Consider the following 24,140-nt stretch of genomic DNA (forward strand, 5'->3'; position numbering starts at 1 on the left):
TATGAGTAAACCAGATCTATTCTTCTTGCTTCCCCCAACTAACACCCTGCGCCCCTCCTTATATAGAGAGGTAACCCTAACTTAAAAGCTAAGCAACATAACAAACCCTATCTGGCCGACACTATTCACGCGCTACAGTAACCGCGCGTGACCGGTGGTCGCGTCTAACCTAACCATAATGCCCTAGCTAATGGGCTTAAGGCCCATAACATTCCATCCCTCCTTAAAAACAGCTCGTCCGCGAGTTGTAGTCAAGAAGAATTGACCCATACTAAACTAGCACTTAATGACTCAATACTAAGTCTTTTACATCTCGACTTAGTCTTTTATTCTCCTAGAAAAAAAATTGGTTGGATCTACCGAAGGAGGACGCGTCGGCGGCCAGATCGACCGATGACGGACGCGGCTGTAGTGGCGCAGAGGGCTCCCTGCGCCTGGCGAAGGTCGGTGGCACCCTCCGGTGTTGTAGCTCAGTTGACCACGCCGCGGCGGTGGCCAAGGTGGCTGACGTCGACCACAGCTGCGACGACACAGCAGATGGTTGTCTGTGGTGCAGAAGATTGATGGCCACGACGCGGAGGATTGGTAGCTGTGGCGTGGAGGGTTATCCCGCAACAGCACCTCTACAGGTTGGGCCACCATGGTGGCCGATTGTTGCAGATTGGGCGAGCAGATCCGCGCACGGTCGGGCCACGCCTGGACCTCCACGAGCACGAAGGCGGGCTGCAGCAGTGGCACGGCCACCACAACGTAGAACACCGCCTCCACCTCCTCCCTGGGTGTGTCGGGTTGCAGCCCATCGTCCTCGACCTGGCCGCCTCCGCCCGCGCCCTGGCCGCCCTCGCTCGCGCCCAAGCAGCCCGCGGTAGAAGCAGAGGGGCTGACCCACGCCTGCTCGAGCTTGGTTAGACGAGCGTCGTGGGAATCCAAACGGGCATTGATGGTGGCGAGTTGCGCGAGGATGAGGTCCATCTTGGCGGAGTAGGTCACAAGATCGTCGTGCGCGCTGGCCATGGTGGCGATGCGCGTGTAGTGGCTCCGGTACCAATTTGTTGTGAACTGTGATGCACTCGCAAGATAGTCCCGGTACTCAGCCCTCTCGTAGGAGGCCCTATGAGTAAACCAGATCTATTCTTCTTGCTTATCTCAACTAACACCCTGCCCCTCCTTATATAGAGAGGTAACCCTAACTTAATAGCTAAGCAACATAACAAACCCTATCTGGCCGGCACTATTCACGCGCTACAGTACCGCACGTGAACAGTGGTCGCGTCTAACCTAACTATACTGACCTAGATAATGGGCTTAAGGCCCATAACAATGAGATGGACAAATTCCAGCCCATTGACAAGAATAATAGAACCCATCAAGTGATCCATTCATATATTCCTGTGTGAAGTGTATAGATGAATTGCATACCTTCGCCTAAAAGCTTAAGCTTTTAGGTTGACCTGGTTAGTGCGTCCACTTTAACATGGTATCAGAGACATAGGTCTTGACTCTTGAGTTCGAATCCTAGCAGAGGCTTTATTTGTGCCTCCACCCCTTTATTTCCACGTTTGAGCCTTTCTCTCTGGTTGCATGTGAGTGGGGGTGTTGAAGTGTATGCGTGGATTGCATACCTTCTAACAGCTTAAGCTTTTGAGTACGGGTTAGTGGATCCACTCTAACAATTCCATTACCCAAGAGTTATTGAAGTCAAAACATTTTTGTACATTGAGAAACTAAGAAAATTTTCATATTTGTATTTGCGTTCATAGTAAAGCCGACACATGTTTACATTTTTCTACATTGGATGAATTAGATTAGTATAATCCTAACCATATATCCCTAATCCATGGATTTTGTTAGAATACTTGTATTAGATGCTTTGTGTGTCGGGGGCATGTCAAGGGCGTCGAGCCCCCGACTAGCTGGATCGCAGCTACGCAGCTCGTAGCCGTCGACCGTCCTCTCTGGTGAGATTATCCTCCTCAACCACAGGCTTAACAAAGAGAGAGAGAGAGAGAGAGAGATTAAGGATATAATTCTTGCTTAATTGGTTGTCAAGTGATTACAAGCATATATAGCCAATGGCCCAACCGACATGGAGAAGGATCTCCTTGATTCTAGGGATTTCCAAAACAACTTCCTAATCTAATCCCTGCGGCGCCTGCCCAGCGCGCTCAACCGCGCGGTGCACGTCGCATGCGCGTCCGCGCCTGGCATATGTGCGTTCGCACATGACATCTCTCCCCGCCTCGAAGTCCAGCTCGTCCTCGAGCTGAAAGGAAGGGAACTGAAGCGTCCCGATCCTTTGGGACTCAAATGTGAAACAATTACTAGTCTCAGGAGGCTAGTAAACACATTCCTTACTTCAAATAGTATAGAGTTTAGATAAAAATTATTACAATACCGGGGTACAAGCTCGAGAGAGCCAAATTAAGAAACGCAGTAGGAAAATATACTAGCCCAAGCCACAGGCAGAACTGGGTGCAGACACAGCCCTCTTAATCAAGCATAGCAGAAAAGAAGTCCTCGGCTGCTGAAAAAACATAAATAAATCTGGGTGAATACACTAGGTATTCCGCAAGCCCACCCCGCTCCCGTAGATAGAAAGAGACCTATGATATTGTCATGGACCTTCGGTCCATGGGATTGTCTTCTCCGGCGAGGTTATACCCCTCTGCCGCAGGCTTGGTTCTAGGGTAGCAGCCCTAGGCGCTTGAGAGGGTCATTGCAAGGGAGAGAGATTGGTTTGGTAATGATCTTGCTTGATTTATTCCCTGCTGCCATGCGGCTTATAAATAGCCCTATGGCTAACCAACTTCTCCTACAAACTCTCAACTAACTCCTACTTTCTTGGACTTATCTGATGCTAACCAACTCTCCACAATTCTCTCATCCCAATCTTATTCTCTAGCCTTATCCCAGCTCATCTCAATCTTATTCTCTAGCCTTATCCCAGCCTGGCTGTTGCGTCTCGCTCCCTATGATGCCCATGACATCTCCCCCTCCCTTGAGGACCAGCTCGTCCTCGAGCTGCCATAGACTTACCTGACACGACTTAAGGTTAAGCCTTTTACATCTCGGCTTACCTTTATTATTTAAGACGAAAATACAAAATAATTGTGAAACTAAAATATAAATTTGAACTGCAGCTATGTCCTCCTGTCCTCCTGGATCCCAAGGAAAGAGCTGAACTGCGGACTTCACGTTGGATGAAAGGTGAAAGAGGAACCGGTCCGTTCTTATGTTGGGTATGTCCAGCACCAAGGCAGTTGCCCGAATGAAGGAGACGACCCTCTTTGGCCGTGCAGGGGGGCTGCATACCCAGATCTCGACTTCTGCAGGGGGTTCAAAAAGTATAGACGAGACATGTTGGTTGGGCGCGCAGGCTGCGAGTTGGTGCAGCGATGAGCTGATTAGCAAGTGCAGCTTCCGCACTGCCCGCCTAACAAGGAAGCCGCGCACTGCGGCTTGCAGGCGCACCACGGCCTGCTCATGTGATGACGGCCATGGGGTGGCCCTGGAGGCCACAACAAGGTGCTTCTCCCCACGAAGGGGCTGTACCTGGCGGCGTGCCAGGAACCCTCGCGCTGCCGCCTGAAGCCGCACCGCTGCTTGGAGTTCCTTCTCTGTCTTCTCCTTGTAGCGGTGGAACATCACAACGAACTGATCCCACTTCTCTTCGAGACGGCCAAAACTCTCTTCGAGCCGAGTGAATGCATCTGGAGTTGGAGAGGGCGGGTGGGAGGGCGTTGCGGTGGTTGATGGCGCGGCGACTGGTGGTGGTAAGGATAACCTGTAGTTGATACCAGGTGTCATGGACCTTCGGTCCATGGGGATAGTTGTCTTCTCCGGCGAGGTTATACCCCTCTGCCGCAGGCTTGGTTCTAGGGTAGCAGCCCTAGGCGCTTGAGAGGGTCATTGCAAGGGAGAGAGATTGGTTTGGTAATGATCTTGCTTGATTTATTCCCTGCTGCCATGCGGCTTATAAATAGCCCTATGGCTAACCAACTTCTCCTACAAACTCTCAACTAACTCCTACTTTCTTGGACTTATCTGATGCTAACCAACTCTCCACAATTCTCTCATCCCAATCTTATTCTCTAGCCTTATCCCAGCTCATCTCAATCTTATTCTCTAGCCTTATCCCAGCCTGGCTGTTGCGTCTCGCTCCCTATGATGCCCATGACAGATATACATGCTCAATTTGGTGGAGTTGTGGTCACTCATCATTTTCTTAGAGAAAGGCAGATACTTGAAGGTTTTTCCCATAGTCTTATAATAACCAAAAACTCAACCGCCACTGAGCTTCCCACTCCCGTGGCCTTAGTTCCTTTCTTAACACCTACTTATTCACACATTCCCCTTTTCTTGAAACTCATAGAGAAAGTTCTAATTGCCATACCATACCGGACTCGTCCATACCAGTGGACACGGACTATTCGAATAGGTTTCAACTCTGCGCAGAGGGGTACACTTTACCCACTAGCCCGGTTTCTGCGATCTCACTGTCGCGAGACCCGAATGCCGGATCTCTTTCCTTACTCGTACGTCCTAACCTTAATGGTTATCCGGAAGGAGTCAGGCCACCACCATGTCCAAACCGGACAAAACTTTCCCCCTCCTTATCCTCCCGGTGCTCCCCAGCCTTCTTAACCCTGGGGTTGGATCGCACGAGTTCGGATTGAGTGACTGCCCACACAGTCTCGAGTGGTTGTACGATAAAGGAGTACAGGTAGTAAAAATGACAAGCCGGTCCTTATATGAGGGGACAATCCTTCTGCTCACGCCTAAACCAGCTGAGCCAACACCTTAGGCCCTCCCCTAAACCAGGGAGTCCCTGATCATCCCACTCCCAGGGTGATGAGGGTGAGTACCCTTCATCGCAAAACTTTTCAAGAGGAGACTTTATTTGAAGAAAACACATTTCCTTTCTTCCCAATCCACATTTCGTATCCAGAATGAATATGTTAATGTGGGCCATCTCTCACTCACAATGCAATATTCCCCCATAGTTCCGGCCTAGGCAGTGGTAGAGAGAATGGGTAATTTATGCATCAAGGGAAGGGTGGACTTGCCTTCGTTGAAGCTCTCTTGGCACAGAAGATCTACTTCCGGAAGTTCGGGCTCCGACCCTTCTTCCGGAGCTACGGGATCCGGATCTGCGGTCCCCGCTTCTTCTAGGAAACAGGCAGTAAAACAATACATCAATAGTGGTTTATCAATCATAGTGTGCCATTTTCTAACAACATTATTGTATGTAACCTTGGAAATCCTTTTTGCTAATTTTTGGTGCATAAAATATTGAGAAAACTATTTAAATGGGAAAAAGGGTGGAAAAAGAAAAAGAAAAGAGAATTCCTCTTTCCTGGGCTGGGGACACGGCTTTTGGCCCACCCCGGGCGCGAGCGCGCGCGCTGAAGCGCTTTCGGCCCAGCGGCGGCCCAAGAGCGAGGGGGAGACGGCGCGGCTGCGAGGGTGACGGCGTTGCTGTGGGCCCACATGCCAGCGAGAGCGGGGGGGGGGGGAAACGGTGTCGCGGCCAGACGGCGGGGCGAACCGGCCGAGCGAGGGAGAAGAGCCGGCCGCCGGGGAAGCTTGACGGCGGCTTGCTGCCGGTGGCCCGGTTCTTCGACCAAGGGAGGGTGGTTTAGCACGGGCGGAGGCTGGCAATTCCGACGGTAGGCTCAATTTGGCCGGAGAGGGTTGGGAGGGGGCTGCCCACGGGGAGGGGGCGGAGTTCCACGGCGGGGATCGCCGCCGGTGGGCTCTGGGTGGGGGACGGGGGCTGGAAGGTGGTGCTTCGGGTTCGTGGCTACGTGAGGGAGCTGCTTGGCCCACTTAATTTCTTGCGGGACCATCGGAGAAGGAGAGGGAGGAGGAGGAGAGGACTCACCGGAGAGGAGGACGACGACGGCGCTTCGCGAATTGTGCTCGGGGGAGGGGAGGAGAGGGATGGCCGAGGTTGGTTTGAGGAAGAAGGAGCTCGGGGCGACCCTTTTATAGGCGCCCGAGGGGAGGGGGGGCGGTGGAGCTTCTTGGCTCCGGCGAGCTTCACAGTGCTGCCATTAATGCCGCACAGCGCCGCCGAGGGGACACTACGGCGGGGCGGTACCGGCGAGGACGCTGGTCAAGGGGGGAGGACGGAGCGGTGCCAAACTTCCCTGTGTGGCGAGATGACGGAGGGGAGGACGGAGGCGACGGCCGGAGGTGACTTCGGTGAGGGGACGACGGAAGGACGACGAAGCAACTGACCAGCGGGGCCATTCTGCCAGAGGGAGCGAGCGCGCGAGAGAGAGGGCGGCTGACGGGTGGGGACGCCTTGCCAGCGAGAGGGATGCGGGGTGTGGAGCGGGCTGGCGCGCGCGCGCGGAGGCAGACCGAAGATGGGCCGAGAGAGGAGTGCGGGCGCGTGGGAAGGGGAGGTCGCGGGTTTGGGCCGGGATTCGGTCCAGCAGGGAGAGGAGAAGGCTTTTCTCTTTTTCTTTTTACTTTCTAATTCCTATTTCCCATTTTGCCCCTTTTTCTTTTGAACAAATTATTTTGTGGATACTCTAAGTGTTTAGAAAATAGAATCTAAGTGAGGTGCTTTGTGATCAAACAAAATGTATGCATATGATGAAAGAAAATTTAGTGGAGGTCTTGGAATTAGAGGATGGAGGGAGGGGAAAAGGTAGATCAGGGTTTCAAACCTGGGTTAGGATTTTTGGGATGCTACAAACCTACCCCACTTAAAGGAATCTCGCCCTCGAGATTCAGACGGGGCTCGAGAAAAGGTAAGGGTATTCCTTCCTCAGAGAGTCCTCACTTTCCCAGGTGGCTTCCTCTTCTCCATCTCTGCTCCACTGAACCTTACAGAGTTTCACTTCTGAATTGCGGGTCCTTCTGACTGCTGAGTCGAGAATCTTCACTGGCTTCCTTTTGAATCTGAATTGCCTCTGCCTCGATGCGGGTTTCTGGTACTTTTAGGCATTTGCGGAGTTGAGACACATAGAACACATTGTGAATATCTGACATGGATTCTGGTAGCTCAAGACGGTATGCCGCGGGTCCTATTCGGGAAATGACAGGGTAGGGACCGACGAAACGGGGTGCCAGTTTTCCTTTCATCTGGAACCTTTTGACACCACGCATCGGGGAAACCTTGAGATAAACAAAATCTCCTTCCTCAAATCTGAGTTCCCTTCGCCTATTGTCTGCGTAACTTTTCTGTCGACTCTGAGCTTCAAGTAACCTCCTGCGGATTAAAGCGACTTTTTCTTCGGCTTCTTTAACAAAGTCGGGTCCTTCTAGTGTCCTTTCCCCCACATTGGACCACATTAGGGGAGTCTGGCATTTTCTTCCATACAGTGCTTCGAATGGTGACATTTTGATGCTGGCCTGATGGCTGTTGTTGTACGAGAATTCGGCGTACGGCAAACTGGACTCTCAATCTCTGTCGAAGGTTAACACGCAGGCTCTGAGTAAATCTTCAAGGACCTTGTTGACTCTTTCGGTTTGACCATCTGACTGGGGATGATAAGCAGTGCTGAAATCTAGCTTGGTGCCCATTGCTTGCTGAAGGCCCTTCCAAAATTTTGAAGTGAACTGCGTTCCTCTATCTGATACTATCTTCCGTGGAATGCCATGTAGCCTGACTATCTCTTTAAGGTATATTCGGGCAAGCGCTGCTCCTCCAAAAGTGGTCTTTACTGGAACGAAGTGGGCCACCTTGGTGAGACGATCGATTATTACCCATATGGAATCATTTCCTCTCTGTGATCGGGGCAGTCCGATTACGAAATCCATGCCTATTTCTTCCCACTTCCATTCGGGTATTGGGAGGGGTTGAAGTAGGCCTGAAGGCTTCTGATGTTCGGCCTTTGTTCGCTGACAGGTGTCACATCGGGCCACATACTGTGCTATTTCCTTCTTCATCCCTTTCCACCAGTATCTGGCCTTGAGATCTAGGTACATCTTGGTGATCCCTGGGTGGATAGAGTAAGCTGAGTTGTGGGCTTCATCGAGCAGGGTTTCTCGTGCCTCCCCCACTGGCACGCACAGGTGGTTTTTGAACCAGAGGACTCCTTGCTTATCTGTCCTAAGGTCCGGAAGTTGCTCCTTGCGTGTTCTTTCCACAAGCCTGGTTGTCCCTGCGTCCAGGCGTTGGGCCTTGCATATGAGATCTTCTAGATTTGACTTGACTTCCAGGCCACCGTTGTCTCCCAGACATGCATTTAGCTGGGTTGATTCTTTCTTCCAATCTCCCAGAAAGTTTGTTCCTTTAACCCCGAAAGGTTTTCGGCTGAGGGCGTCTGCTACTACGTTGGCCTTTCCGGGGTGGTAGTGGATTTCGAGGTCATAATCCTTGATCAATTCAAGCCACCTTCTTTGACGGAGGTTGAGGTCCGGTTGCGTGAAGATGTACTTTAGACTCTTGTGATCAGTGAAGATGTGGCATTTGTTCCCAATCAGATAATGCCTCCATATTTTTAGGGCGTGCACTATGGCTGCCAATTCCAGATCGTGGGTAGGGTAGTTCTGTTCGTGCGGCTTGAGTAATCGGGATGCATAAGCAATGACTTTCTCATTTTGCATTAAGACACACCCTAAGCCTTGCTTGGAAGCATCACAGAAGATGACAAAATCCTGGTGTATGTCCAGCAGAGTCAGAACTGGTGCGGTTGTAAGCTTCTCCTTGATGATTTGGAAACTTTCTTCACATTTGGGAGTCCACACAAACTTATTGTCCTTTTTGAGAAGTTCAGTCATGGGCTTTGCTATGTTGGAGAAACCCTTGATAAAGCGACGATAATACCCTGCCATTCCCAGAAAGCTTCGAACTTCACTGACGTTGGATGGTTGCTTCCAATTTGAGACAGCTTCTACCTTGGATGGGTCCACTTCTATCCCTTCTGCAGTCAAGATATACCCCCAGGAAAGCTATCTTCTCTAACCAGAACTCACACTTGCTGAGTTTAGCATAAAGTTGATGTGCTCTGAGTCTTCCGAGGACGATTCGAAGGTGATGCTCATGGTCCTTGCGACTCTTGGAATATATGAGGATGTCGTCGATAAAGACCACGACAAACTTATCCAACTCTTCCATAAATACCTTATTCATGAGATTCATGAAAAAGGCGGGTGCGTTTGTTAGCCCAAATGGCATCACTGTGAATTCATATTGCCCATATCTGGTGACGAATGCAGTCTTCTGAATGTCTGCTTCCTTGATCCTTAGTTGGTGATACCCTGACCTGAGGTCTATCTTGGAGAAGTATTTGGCTCCCTGTAATTGGTCGAAGAGGTCATCGATTCGAGGGAGTGGGTACTTATTCTTGATTGTAACTTCGTTCAAGGATCGATAATCAATACACATCCTCATACTTCAATCCTTTTTGGTAACGAAAAGAACGGGTGCTCCCCAGGGAGACGAACTGGGACGGATGTATCCTTTTTGTTGTAGTTCTGAAATCTGAAGTTTCAATTCTGCCAATTCAGTGGGGGCCATGCGGTATGGTCTCTTTGCGATGGGCGCAGTGCCGGAATGAGATCTATATAGAACTCTACTCCTCTTTCTGGTGGCATCCCGGGCAATTCTTCCGGAAATACATCCTCAAACTCCTTGATTACAGACATGCTCTCTGCTGTTAGATTAAACATCATCGGATCGTTTGCGGGCGGTTGGGCTTGACAGGAAACTGCCTTTCCTTGGTGATCTGTAAGGAGAACAGTCTTGCTTGCGCAGCTGATGATACCCTTGTGCTTAGCTAGCCAGTCCATCCCTAAGATTACATCAATTCCTTGGGATGGCAAGATGGTTAAGTCTGACAGGAACACTACCCTACTTAAGAGGATTCTGACTTGGGAGCATCTGAGTTTGCACAGGAGGTCTGATCCCGGGGTTCGGGTGACCAAAGGGATAGCTAGGGGTGTAGAGGGGATGCCATGCTTTTCCACAAACTTAGCGGCTATAAAAGAATGGGATGCTCCCGAATCAAAAAGCACAGTAGCGGGAGTAAATTCAACAAGGAACTCACCGAGCACTACTCCCGGGGCTTGTTGAGCTTCTTGAGCGTCGACGTGGTTGACCCGGGCTCTGCCCTGATACTGAGTCCTGCTCTGCTGGCTGTTTGAAGGAAGTGCCTTGGAGGTGGGTGCCGATGGAATCTTGGGGCCATTCACCGAGTTGGAGTAGGTTGGTCCGGGTGCCTTCAGCTGAGGGCAGTTGTTCTTGAAGTGACTGGGGTCTCCGCAGTGCCAACAGGCGTTTGCTGGCGGCTGGTTGCTTGCAACGGAGGGTGCCTGAAGGGAGCTCTGACTCTGCTGACTGTAGCGTGATGGAGAGGGTCCAGACTGTTTATTGAAGCTTGGACCCCTGGGTGGAAGCCCAAAGGGTCGAGCTCTCTGGTGACGTTCTTGCTGTTGCGCTCGGATGACTTGGAATTTCCTCTTGATGTGCCCTTTTTCTTCCTCTTTTGCCCTTTCCACTTGAATAGCTTTGTTGGAGAGGTGAGAGAAGCTGTGGAAGTCTTGGCTGGCGAGGATGGTCTTAAGCTCGGGTCTTAACCCTTTCAGAAAACGGGCCATTTTTCTAGCCTCGGTGCTGACATCCTCGGGCGCGTAGCGGCCCAGCTCTGTGAACTTGTGCACATACTCACTGACTGACCTTCCGCCTTGAGTTAACTCCCGGAATTCATCCTCCTTGAGTTGAACTATCCCCTGGGGTACGTGGTGTTCGCGGAAAGCTGCTTCGAATTCTGCCCAGGTAGCATCTCTGACGGCTTCACTGAAAGTGTCCCACCATGCTAAAGCCATTCATGAAAGCTGATGAGCTGCCAGTTGAACACGCTGATTCTCGGGACAAGCGATGGCTTCCAACTTCCTCTTGATCGTGCGAAGCCAGTCATCTGCATCAAGGGGATTGCTGGACCCCGCGAACGTGGGAGGCTTGAGTCTTAAAAATTCTCCCATCCTGTCCTGTGGCCTTCCACCGCCTGGGCGCTGGTTTTCCAGACTTCGAGTGAGGACTTCAATGAGTCGGGTTTGGTTGGCCAGAACTTGGGCTAGGTCTAATGGTAGTTCCGGAGGTGCGGGGAGGTGGGTCTCACCCCCTTCTCCGCCAGCCTCTCCTTCAGCTCCTAGAGGAAGTCTTGCTCCAATCCCGGAGGCGGTAGGCGTGGTTCTATCCGAAGCCATCTGCCATGGGAAGAGAGTCACTATTATGCACATGCCATTTTTTTAACTAGTTATTTTATTCATTACATCAAGCCATTACATAACACAACACCCTGCTACCACAAGCTCATCACACACGAGTGCTATCTAGGGTACTCCCGAACTCCTTCTCTAAAGTGTCCCCAAATTCCTTGAGAAGGTCATCAAGGCTGGCCAGGGACATCTCTTCGGTGTCGGATGGGTTCCTTGGAGGGTTTTCTTCCTTCTGCTCAGTCTGACATCCTTGGCTTTTGGTCTTCTTGCGGATTTTTCTTGCGGGGGCGAGCTTCTTCAGTTTCTTATCATAGTCCATTTTTAGGGTGCGGTAAGCTTCACGGGTATTGGTCTCTTCTCCTTCAGCCATTGAGAGGCTCTCTTGAAGGGACGCCTTTTCTTCTGAAAGTTCCCTGACTTTTTGCTCCAGGCTTTCCACCCGGGAGGTTAGGGAGGTGCAGTGGAGGGCGAGGTCATCATATTGGTTGTCAAGGGTGTGAAGGTATCTGGCCATGTAGACAATGGTGGGATCATTCTCAATAGGATCTCCTCCTGATAGGGCCTGAAGTCTTTTCCTCCAGGTGGGGGTATTCTTGTTGCTGGGTGGAAAGTAGCGAAGGGGGGTTTCAAAGATCACTTTGTTGTAGTTCTGACACAGTTGTCGGAGGGCTTTTCGGGCAACATTTTGGCAAGTATCGGGGAAACGGTATCAGGTAACAGTGACTTGGAAGGAAGGATGGTTTGGGTAATTTCGGCTTTCTCCCAGGTAGACTGCCATAGAGCATTTCACTATTCCGCCTTCAATATGTTCCGTCCAGACGTATTCCGGCTTTTTGCGGATTCCCATGCGAAGCGCACAGCTTCGCAGGAGATGCGGGAACCCTTCCACCTCTGAGCAGTAGGATGTCCTAATGGCCAGAGAGTCTTCCATCTGGAATAGGAAAAGAAGGGCCTTGTTAAAATCGGGGAGGAGAAGAGAAAACTTTTCTTGGGGTAAGAGGTATTTTCTTTTTAGGGCAAGTTTTTAAGGTCAGGGCTGCGTCCTACAGCCAGTCCTATGGGCTCTGATACCACCTGAAGCGTCCCGATCCTTTGGGACTCAAATGTGAAACAATTACTAGTCCCAGGAGGCTAGTAAACACATTCCTTACTTCAAATAGTACAGAGTTTAGATAAAAATTATTACAATACCGGGGTACAAGCTCGAGAGAGCCAAATTAAGAAACGCAGTAGGAAAATATACTAGCCCAAGCCACAGGCAGAACTGGGTGCAGACACAGCCCTCTTAATCAAGCATAGCAGAAAAGAAGTCCTCGGCTGCTGAAAAAACATAAATAAATCTGGGTGAATACACTAGGTATTCCGCAAGCCCACCCCGCTCCCGTAGAGAGAAAGAGACCTATGATATACATGCTCAATTTGGTGGAGTTGTGGTCACTCATCATTTTCTTAGAGAAAGGCAGATACTTGAAGGTTTTTCCCATAGTCTTATAATAACCAAAAACTCAACCGCCACTGAGCTTCCCACTCCCGTGGCCTTAGTTCCTTTCTTAACACCTACTTATTCACACATTCCCCTTTTCTTGAAACTCATAGAGAAAGTTCTAATTGCCATACCATACCGGACTCGTCCATACCAGTGGACACAGACTATTCGAATAGGTTTCAACTCTGCGCAGAGGGGTACACTTTACCCACTAGCCCGGTTTCTGCGATCTCACCGTCGCGAGACCCGAATGCCGGATCTCTTTCCTTACTCGTACGTCCTAACCTTAATGGTTATCCGGAAGGAGTCAGGCCACCACCATGTCCAAACCGGACAAAACTTTCCCCCTCCTTATCCTCCCGGTGCTCCCCAGCCTTCTTAACCCTGGGGTTGGATCCCACGAGTTCGGATTGAGTGACTGCCCACACAGTCTCGAGTGGTTGTACGATAAAGGAGTACAGGTAGTAAAAATGACAAGCCGGTCCTTATATGAGGGGACAATCCTTCTGCTCACGCCTAAACCAGCTGAGCCAACACCGGCCACGGCCTGCAGGGAAAAACAGGGCGCCTCGGCGTAGTGCTCCGCGTTGCCAGCGGCGTCCGTGGCGTCCTCGATCTCCACGCCTTCAAGGAAGAAGATGTGTCGGCGGAACCTGTTATGGCCACGGGTATATTTTTCATTGCAATTAAAACAAAGGCCCAGACGGCGCCGTTCCGCCATCTCGTCCGGGGTGAGGCGCCTCTGGTTGCCCTCGCCGCGACCCTGCTAGCCGGCCATCGGAGGGGCAAGGAGCGTCAGCGGCTGCTGGGGCGCCGGGAGCGCTGGCCGGTGCGCGGGAACGGGAAGGAGGCCGCGCGGGGGCGCCCGAGGGGGAGGCTGCACCGGGCGGTCGATCTCCATCAACTCCACTTGGTGCGCCAGGCTCATGGCGGCCGCGAGCGTCTCCGGGTTGTGGATGCGAACGGCGTGGCTGAGCGGCAGCAGGAGTCCGCCGGTGAAGAGCTGGACGCGCTGGGCCTCATCAAGACGACCCACGCGAGGCAGGAGGGCCTGGAAGCGATTGGAGTACTCCACGGTCCTTGTACGCCGGCACTCGGCGAGCTCGAACAGCGGGGCCGAGCGGAGGGGAGGCCCAAACCGCCCCCACGATGGCGTACCCTCGTCCTCCTGGAGTTGAATGTACCAAAGTTGCACGACGGCCTCTAAATTGTACGAGGCCATCCACACGCGCTCCTCCGCCAAGGTGCGCTGTTGGCGAAATTAGGATTCGCACTAGTTGATGAAGAGCATCGGATCGGTCTTGCCATCGTAGCAGGGAAAAACCAATTTTTGGAATTGGGGATGATCAAGATCGCGCGGCCCCTCCGCTGGCGCCGCTATCCGTCGACGAGGCCGACTTCTCCTTCATAGCCTCCATGTCGGACTTCATGGTTTTCATCTCCGTGGTGATGGATTTCAGCATCTCCGTCCCATTGGCGATGGTGGGATCGCTCATGGCTACTGGCTGCTGGCTGCGGCGCGGAAGCGATGGAGGACCACGACGATGGTGGAGGGCTAGGGTGGTGGGCGGCGGCTGTGGAAGAATGGGTGGAGCGGGTGGGAGAGGACCGACGTGACCGTGATACCAGGTTGTCAAGGGCGTCGAGCCCCCGACTAGCCGGACCGCGGCTACGCAGCTCGTAGCCGATGAGGTTATCCCCCTCAACCTCAGACTTAACAGAGAGAGAGATTAAGGATATAACTCTTGCTTAATTGATTGTTAAGTGATTACAAGCATATATAGCCAATGGCCCAACCGACATGGAGAAGGCTCTCCTTGATTCTAGGGATTTCCAAACAACTTTGATTGATTCTAGGGATTTCCAAAACAACATCCTAATCTAATCCCTATGGCGCCTGCCCAACGCGCTCAGCCGCGCGGCGCACGTCGCGTGCGTGTCCGCGCCTGGCATATGTGCGTCCACACATGATAGGGCAGGACTGTCATATGTTCATGTATAGATCCTGCCCATGGATGTTGCGCCATCCTATTATAGGAAGTCATGGATGCTGCGCCATACTTGTATAGGAGGTTTTCCCTGTGTTGCTGCCCTTCCTTCTAGGTGGCTTCCTTATGGAGCCTTTCCTTCTTGAAGGTTTCCTTCTAGGAACTTTCCTTCCCTGTACACAGCAGCCATAGGGTTTCCTCCTCTTGTCTGCCTATATATTTGGCCTTCTAGGGCTTGTCAATAGATCCAACATTTAGCGACACAAACTTTCCAACATGGTAATCAGAGCCATTGATTTTTTTTCTCGCTTCCGCTCCTATCTAGGGTTGTCGCCACCCTCCTTCCTCTCTCAGGGCAGCAGCCCCCCTCCTCCTTCCCTAAGGGTCGCTGGTTCTACCGCCCCTTCTCTCCCATGGTCGACGACGCTGCTGTGATCCAGCAGCTGATCACGGAGAAGATGGCCGCACTTCAGACCGCCGAGAAGGACGTGGCTGCTGCACGTGCTCGTGTCCGGGCCATCGCCCTTCTCCTGGAAGAAGAGCAGGCCGCCTCTACAGCCCTGGACGCCAAGGCAGCCGCCGCGGCCTGGCAGCTCGCATCGTCGTCCTCTAGCCCGTCGCCCCCCAATCCGCCTCCATCAGGCGACGAGGCGACCATCATCATCAACCTGCACGTGCAGGCCTGTGGGGTTCAAAACATCCGTTCGCTGGTAACTACGACTTTAGACCCCTCGTCAACAGGTTATGCTCGCTGGCGGGATCAAGTGTTGCTCACCCTCAAGCGCTACGCCCTCGAAGATCACGTCCTCTGCGATAACGCTCCCTCCACGGATCTGGCCTGGGAGCGGATGGACAGCATCGTCATCTCCTAGATCTTCGGCACCATCACACCGAACTACAGGACCTCGCTCGGGAGGAGCGAGGTCTTACTGCTCGGCAGGCCTGGCTGACCCTTTAACATCAGTTCATCGGAAACAGCGTGACGTGCGCACTCCACCTCGACGCCACGTTCCGCAACTTCGTCCAAGGCGACCTCTCAATGAACTACTACTGTCGCAAGATGAAGGCCATGGCGGACCCCCTCCGCAATCACGGCTGTAAGGTCTCCGACCACACCCTCGTCCTCAACGTTCTTCGGGGTCTGAACAAGCGGTACGAACATCTTCGGGCCATCATCACGCGGAGTCGTCCCTTCGCGACTTTCCACAAGGTCTGGGATGATCTTGTTCTGGAGGAATTGCAGCTGGACCCAACACGCCTTCGGCTCCACCTCAAGGTTTCTACTCCAACAACTCCTAGCCCTCGCACCTCTCTACCTCGTCACGCCCCCCCTGCTCAGGGACAGGGGCGTGGCAGCGGACGTGGCCATGGGAAAAGCGGTCGGGGGTTTGGTGGTCACAATCAGGGACACGGCCACACCGCTCCTGGACCAGCGAAGGCTTACGGTGTGTTTGGTTTGGCTTTTGACTTTGGCTTTTGCCCCCTAAAAGTCAAAAGCCAACCAAAGGACTAGATCCAGGAAGTAGCTTTTTCTAAAAGCCGACTTTCTCGCAGTGCAAAATTGAAAGCACCCATAGACCTGCTTTTAGTGGCTTTCGGATGGAACTGTGAAAACATATACCGAACAACTTTTAACGACTTTTAGTGATTTCAATAAAACGGTTTTTAGTTTTTTAACAGCTCACAGCCCACAGCAGCTTTTTTCACAGCTCACATCACACAGCAGCTTTTTTCACAGCCACAGCCCAACCAAACAGACCCTTAGAGACATGGGAGCACCCCTGCTGTCAGCACTCCGTCCCCCTAGCCCTCATTCTATAATCCCTGGATTGAGACAATATCTATGTATTATGTGGTCCGACTCCAGGAGGGCCACAATAGCAGCATCGCCCCTAACAGCAGCAGGCCTTCGTCACTGCCCCTGGACCGCTCGTGGGGGTGCCTCAGCTCACACCCCCGCTGGCCCCCATCACTACTCCAGCGCAGCCCTATGGTGCCCAGCAACAACAGGCGTCTGCCTCGTTTCCATGGACTCCGTGGCAGGGAGCCTAAGATCAGCCGTCCCTGGCCCAATCCTTCAACATGATGACCCTTCAGCAGCCTTCGTCGATCACCGAATGGGTCGCCGACTCCGGCGCCTCGAATCAGACGACGCCAGATCTCGGTAACATCTCTCATTTTTTACTTCCAAATTCTGCTATTCCTTCAACCATCATTGTTGGAAATGGGTCCAGTATGCCGGTCACCTCAGTAGACGACACGGTTCTTCCCGACCCGTTTTTTCTTAATAATGTGCTTGTTACTCCTGATATCATTAAGAATCTTTTATTTGTTCGTCACTTTACCACTGACAATAATTGTTCCATGGAGTTTGACCCGTTTGGCCTCTGTTAAGGATCATACTTCCAGGAACGAGATCATCAGGTGCAATAGCTTTGGGTTGCTCTACACCATCAGTCTCCCTGTTGTTCGTGCTCCTCCGGCCACTACACACTACGCTCTTGTTGTTGTTGCTTCTCCTGTTTCTCTTTGGCACAGGCATCTTGGTCATCCTAACCCTTATGTTTATCCAAGCTATCTACCATTTCTAATGTTGACTGTAATAAGCCTACCAATATTCATGTATGTCATGCATGCCAAGTAGGCAAAAACACTAGGCTTCCCTTCACCCAGTCATCCTCTCGTGCTACACAGTGTTTTGATTTAGTTCATTGTGATTTGTGGACTACTCTGGCTAGCATTTTAGGATTTAAATATTATCTTCTCACTCTTGGACCTTTCTGTTGCACCTAAAGTCTGACACCTTCTCCACTATTACATTTTTCTCTTATGTTCTTACACAATTTGGGCGCACGGTTAAGAATGTTCAATGTGATAATGGTCGGGAATTTGATAACTCCTCCACTCAGACATTCTTTCTCAACCATGGTGTCCAGCTTCGCATGTCTTGTCCTTACACCTCACCGCAGAACGATAAAGTCAAATGTATGTTGTGTACAACAAACAACATTATTCGCACTTTGTTGATTCAAGCCTCCATGGCTCCTCGGTATTGGGTCGAGGCCCTTCATACTGCTACTTACTTAATCAACCGCCTTGTCAAGGGCCGTATGCTGTAGGGACGTCGGGCCTCGACTACGGAGCTTGTACTCTCGCTCCGTGGTAAATCACGACGGGGTTATGCCCCCACGCCGCTCAACACTTCGTCGGGTTTTGCCCCCAGGCGTATGGCTTAGAGAGAAGGTAGAAGACTGGACTGAAATATTATTGATGCCATCTCCATATGCGGTTACAGCTATAAATAGCCTCAGGTCCAATCAATCTCCCTAGACTTAAGGACTGCCAAAGGAAAGTAACAAAAGGGAAATAACCAATCACCCTAGACTTAAGGACTACCAAAGGAAAGTAACAAAAAGGGAAATAACCAATCACTCTCTTCCTTCTAATCGGAGAGTGGCAAAAAGGGAAACAATCAATTATTCTCTTCCTTCTAATCTTAGCCACTAGAGGAGATCACCTGCTGATTCAGGCGTGCTGCACGCTCAGCAGCGCAGCGCACATCTCGTGCCCTGTGACGCCGCGTGTACGTCTGTCCGTACATTACATCTCTCCCCTCCTCGAGAGGCAGCTCGTCCCCGAGCTGAAATTGAGGATACCTGGCACGGAACAAGTCGATATCCTCCCATGATGATGAAGCTGGTGACGCCCCTTTCCACTGAATGAGAACCTGGCGCATGCCGCGCACCAATCGTGACTTGACAGCCCGCTCTGGTTCTGGAACGGTCGCGCCATGAAGAACAGGAGGGAGGGCTGGGGGTCCTTGCGGTGGGGTGCCATGGAATTTCTTGAGTAGCCCAACGTGGAAGACGTCGTGGAGTCGAACTTGAGGAGGCAGGGCCTGACGGACTACGACGTCGTTGATGAGCTCGACCACGAGGTATGGCTCGTAGAAGCGAGGCTTGAGCTTGCCTGCCGTGGCCTGGGGCATGGATGCAGTAGGCCGCTGACGAAGACGAAGCAGGACCCAGTCGCCAGCCTGGTAGGTAACCTCGCGATGAAGACGTTCATAGTGGTGCTTTTGCAGGGCTTGGGCCTGCTCGAGCCGGTGTCGAATGTCCTCCAGGAACTTCGTGTGCTCCTCCATTGTGCGGGCCACCGCCGGCACTCGGGAGTCACCATGCGCATAGGAGCGCAGGGATGGAGGATCGCGCCCGTAGACGACACGTAACGGCATGTCGCGTAACGACGACTGGAAGGCAGTGTTGAAGACGTACTCTGCCCATGGCAGCCAGCGTAGCCAGTCGTGTGGGTGATCTCCTATCAAGCATCGAAGGTACATGATGATGACTTTGTTAGCGGCCTCGGACTGCCCATCCGACTGTGGGTGGAAAGCCGTCGTCATCTGTAGCTTGGTGCCACTGAAACGCATCAGCTCGCCCCAGAAGTTGGAGGTGAACACTGAGTCGCGGTCGGAGACGATGGACTGCGGGATGCCGTGCAGCCGCACGACTTCGGTGGAGGACTGGGCTACAGTCTCCGCCGAGTTCGGGTGCGCCAGGGGGATGAAGTGCGCGTACTTGCTGAAACGGTCCACCACCGTCAAGATGACGGACTTGCCCCGGACGCGCGGCAGCGCCTCGACGAAGTCCATGGCGATGTCCGACCAAACACCTTGTGGCACTGGGAGTGGCAGCAACAGTCCGGTCGGGTGGAGGTGTTCCGGCTTGTTGCGCTGGCACAATGTACACGCACGAACAAGGTCCTGCACCACACTTTTCATGTTAGGGAAGTGGAAGTCGCAGCGGAGTCGGTGCAGCGTGCGCTGGATGCCCTCATGGCCCTCCCCATGGACCGCCTGCAGCACCTCCTGCAGCAGCGGTGAGTCAAGCGGCAGGTACAGCCGTCCGCCGTAGTGGACCAGCCCGTCGGTGATGGCCCAGGACAGCGACTTGGAACCGCTGCTGATGGCGTCATGTAGTGCAACCAGCGCCGGGTCGGAGGCATGAGCTTGACGAAGGCGGTCGAGGAAGTCGAAGCGCGGGTCGGACAACAGCAACACCGAGCCCGCCTCCGGAGTATCGCGGCGCGACAGGGCGTCAGCCACAGCATTTGTATGCCCCGGCTTGTACTCCACCGTGAAGTCGAAGCCGAGGAGTTTCCCGACCCAGTGGTGTTGCGGGATCGTGGACAGCCTCTGATCCAACAAGTACTTGAGGCTGTAATGATCTGTCTTGACCTCGAAGCGCCGCCCCCAAAGGTAGGGCCTCAAGTGGCGAACTGCCTGGACAAGGCCGATCAGTTCACGCTCGTATGCCGCGAGAGCTTGATGCCAGGGAGCCACAGGCCGGTTGAAGAAGGCCACCAGGTGGCTGTCCTGGACCAGCACCGCCCCGAAGCCGTGCGAGGACGCGTCGCACTCGACTACGAACGTCTTGGAGAAGTCCGGCATGGAGAGTACCGAAGCCGAGGTGACCGCCGCTTTTAGCGCGGAGAACAAAGCAGCCGCGTCGGGCGACCAGGCGAATCCGTCCTTCTTGAGCAGGGCGGTGAGCGGCGCGGCGATGGTGTCGTAGTTGTGCACGAACTTCCGGTAGTACCCGGCAAGTCCCAGGAAGTCGCGCACGGCCTGCGCGGATCGTGGCTGCTGCCAGTCCCGCACAGCCTGCACCTTGGCCGAATCCATGGCGACGCCCGCGGCTGACACCACGTGGCTGAGGTATGTGACGGACGACGCCGCGAACGCGCACTTGGACTTCTTCACGAAGAGCTGGTGTTGATGGAGCGCCCCAAAGACGACGCGCAAGTGGCATAGGTGATCCACCCACGTGCGACTGTAAATCAGAATGTCGTCAAAAAACACAAGCACGAAGCGGCGTAGGAAGGGCCGAAGGACGTCGTTCATCAGAGCTTGGAACGTGGCGGGGGCGTTGCATAGCCCGAATGCCATGACCAAGAACTCGTATAGTCCGTCATGAGTCCTGAACGCCGTCTTGTGGATGTCGGCTGGGCGCATGCGGACTTGGTGATACCTCGAACGCAGATCGAGCTTGGTGAAGAAGCAGGCCCCATGGAGCTCGTCTAGCAGCTCGTCGACGACGGGGATGGGGAATGTGTCCTTGACGGTGAGCGTGTTGAGCGCCTGGTAGTCGACGCAGAAGCGCCACGACCCGTCCGGCTTCTTGACAAGGAGAACCGGGGATGAGAATGTTGAGTCGCTGCGCCACACGATGCCCTGCTCGATCATCACGGCGCACTGCCGCTCTAATTCGTCCTTGTGGGCCGCCGGGTACCTGTATGGCCGGACAGCGACCGGCAGCGCGCCCGTCTTGAGGACGATGTTGTGGTCACGGGCGCGCTGCGGCGACAGCCCGGTTGGCTCGGTGAAGATACTGCTAAAGGTGGACAGTAGCTCCTCCAATAAAGCCTCGGGCGACGTGACGGCGGTGAGGCGCGGCTCCTGTCGCGCGGACACATCCGTCCAGCAGATGGGGCGGCCCTGGTGAGCGAAGGCCACCGTGCGGGAGGTGAAGTCCCACACCATCTTTCCCAACGTCACCATCCATTGGGTGTCGAGGACGACGTCGTAGTCGGCGAGCGGCATAACGTAGAGGTCGACGCAGAAATCCTCGCCGGCGATGGTGATTGGCACCTGACGGAGGACCCCGGGGCATGCGATCCGTTCGCCATTCGCCACGGTAGCTGAGAGGCGTGGCCTGGAGCGGACGGAGAGGCCTGTGCGAGCTGCTGCCTCCTCCGCGATAAAGTTATGCGTGGAGCCCGTATCCAGGAGGGCTGTGAACGTCGCAACACCCACCTTCACACGCACCTGCATCGAATCACAGATTGGCATACCAGCGACGGCCCGGAGAGAGAACAGCGGTGCCTCCTGGTCGGCTGCTGCGTTAGCCACTGCGTCGTCGTCAAGTTCCACGCCGTTGACGTAGAAAATCCGACGGCAGACCCGGTTATGGCCCCTGGAGTAGGGCTCATTGCAGTTATAGCAAAGACCGAGTCACCGACGTTCAGCCTGCTCCTCAGGGGTGAGGCGCTTTGTCTGCTGCCCCGCGCCACGGGGTGGTGGAGCCGGAAGCACCTGGCCCTGTGCTGGCAGCGCCGTGGCGGGCAGTGGCAGGACCGGTGGGGTTGCAGCTGGCCGAGCGGTAGGGGCCGTCGGGACCGCGCGCGTTGCGTGCCTGGGAGGGGCTTGGAGTAGGCGATCCAGCTCCACAAGCTCCACTTGACGCGCCAAGCTCATGGCCATGTTGAGGGTCTCCGGGTTGTGGACGCGGACGGCGTGGCTGAGCGGCAGCAGGAGTCCCCAGTGAAGAGTTGCACCCGCTGGCTTTCATCGAGCCGACCAGCGCGCGACAGGAGTTCTTGAAAACGGTTGGCGTACTCTTCGACGGAACCCGTGCGGCGGCACTCGGATAGCTCGAAAAGGGGCGCCGAACGGAGATGCGGCCTGAACCTCAAGTTGAGGAGCTCCTTGAACCGGCCCCATGGCGGCGTGCCTTCATCGTCTTGTACTTGGACGAACCACATGTGGGCGACACCCTCTAGTTGGTACGACGACATCCAGACGCGTTCCTCCGCCATGGTGCGCTGCTGACAGAAGTACGACTCGCACTTGTTGATGAAGAACATGGGATCAGACTTGCCATCGTAGCGGGGGAAGTCTAGCTTTTGGAACTTGGGTGGACGCTAGAGGTCCCGTGGTCCCTCAGTACGGCCACCGCCGCTGGTTTCCGCGGTAGAGGACCGCCCCTTGATGCCCTCCATGTCCATCTTCATGGCTGCCATGTTGGTGGTGAGGGTGTTCAGCTTGGCCATGAGATCCGCCAGGGTTGGTTGATCCCCCATGGCTGGCGGCGAAGTGGTGGGCGGTGGTGATGGAGTGTGGTGGTGGCTGGGCTGCGTGGTGGAGGCAGAGGAGGCGGCTGGTTGGGTGGAAGAGGATCGAGAGACTTTGGATACCAGGTTGTCAAGGGTTGTATGTTGTAGGGACGCCGTGCCTCGACTACGGAGCTCGTACTCTCGCTCTGTGGTAAATCACGACGGGGTTATGCCCCCACGCCGCTCAACACTTCGCCGGGTTTTACCCCCAGGCGTGTGGCTTAGAGAGAAGGTAGAAGACTGGACTGAAATATTGTTGATGCCATCTCCATATGCGGTTATAGCTATAAATAGCCTCAGGTCCAATCAATCTCCCTAGACTTAAGGACTGCCAAAGGAAAGTAACAAAAGGGAAATAACCAATCACCCTAGACTTAAGGACTACCAAAGGAAAGTAACAAAAAGGGAAATAACCAATCACTCTCTTCCTTCTAATGGGAGAGTGGCAAAAAGGGAAACAGTCAATTACTCTCTTCCTTCTAATCTTAGCCACTAGAGGAGATCACCTGCTGATTCAGGCGTGCTGCACTCTCAGCAGTGCAGCGCACATCTCGTGCCCTGTGACGCCGCGTGTACGTCTGTCCGTACATTACACGCCTTCCCACTAAAATCGTTCGTGCATCATGCCCCTTTGGCACCCTTCACAACAAACCACCCAGTTATGACCAACTTCGTGTCTTTGGGTGCGCTTGCTATCCAAACCTCTCCGCCACTGCCCCACATAAACTTGCTCCCCGTTCTGCTCGATGTGTTTATAGGATACTCCCCTGAACACAAGGGATATCGCTGTCTTGATCTTTCCACAAATCGCATCGTAATCTCTCGACACGTCGTTTTTTATGAAGACTGTTTCCCCATCGCAGCCTCGCCCCCTCTAACTAATGATATTGATTTTTTATTTGAGATGGAACCGGTGCCTTCACCCATCGGTATATGTCTTCCTGCAGGTACTCCCTTGGTACCAGCTACACCAGTGGCCACACCGCCCCATGTGACCATTGTTGTTGCCTCCAAGGTGCCCCTCCCAGCTGTCTCGGCATCTGCCCCAACACCCTCCACGTTGCTGCCACCTTCCTCTGTGGCACCAGTTGTCACCCCTACGGTGCCTCTGGCACCTTCGAGGGTGCAACCCTGTACTAGGTTTGCTCAACCGATTCAGGTGTATCGGCGTCGCCCTAGGGACACTTCCTTGGATGCCCCAGCACCAATAGATGCCCTGGCACCAATCCGGGTGTATCAGCGGCACACTCTGACCATTACATCAGCTACCTCTCCGTCCTAGATGCCTGCTGCACCAGGCACTTCCGAGCTCTCTCCTGCACCACGAGAGCTCCCACCCGGTGCCTACCTAGTGCCTCGGGTTCTCCCTGCTGGTGCGGTTCCTATTGCTCTGTGGTCCATCCTCACCCGATGTCCACTCGGGGAAACATCGGGGCACCGACGATTTTTGCCAGCCGACTCAGTACTTCGCTACCACAACTTCACTGATTCCAACATCAGTCCATGTCGCCCTTGCTGACCCACATTGGAGGGTGGCATGGAGGAAGAATACTCTGCTTTGAAGGACAACGATACGTGGGACTTGGTTCCTCATC

General features: G+C 53.6%; 1 protein-coding gene across 8 annotated transcripts in view; it reads right to left on the reverse strand.

The window, feature by feature from the left end:
* LOC100279087 (quinolinate synthase, chloroplastic) overlaps positions 1 to 24,140 on the reverse strand; it is a 78,007-nt gene that overhangs the window by 26,851 nt on the left and 27,016 nt on the right. The window lies entirely within an intron of this gene.

The sequence above is a fragment of the Zea mays genome, chromosome 3 (genome assembly GCF_902167145.1).
Source record: "Zea mays cultivar B73 chromosome 3, Zm-B73-REFERENCE-NAM-5.0, whole genome shotgun sequence".
Classification (NCBI taxonomy): domain Eukaryota; kingdom Viridiplantae; phylum Streptophyta; class Magnoliopsida; order Poales; family Poaceae; genus Zea; species Zea mays.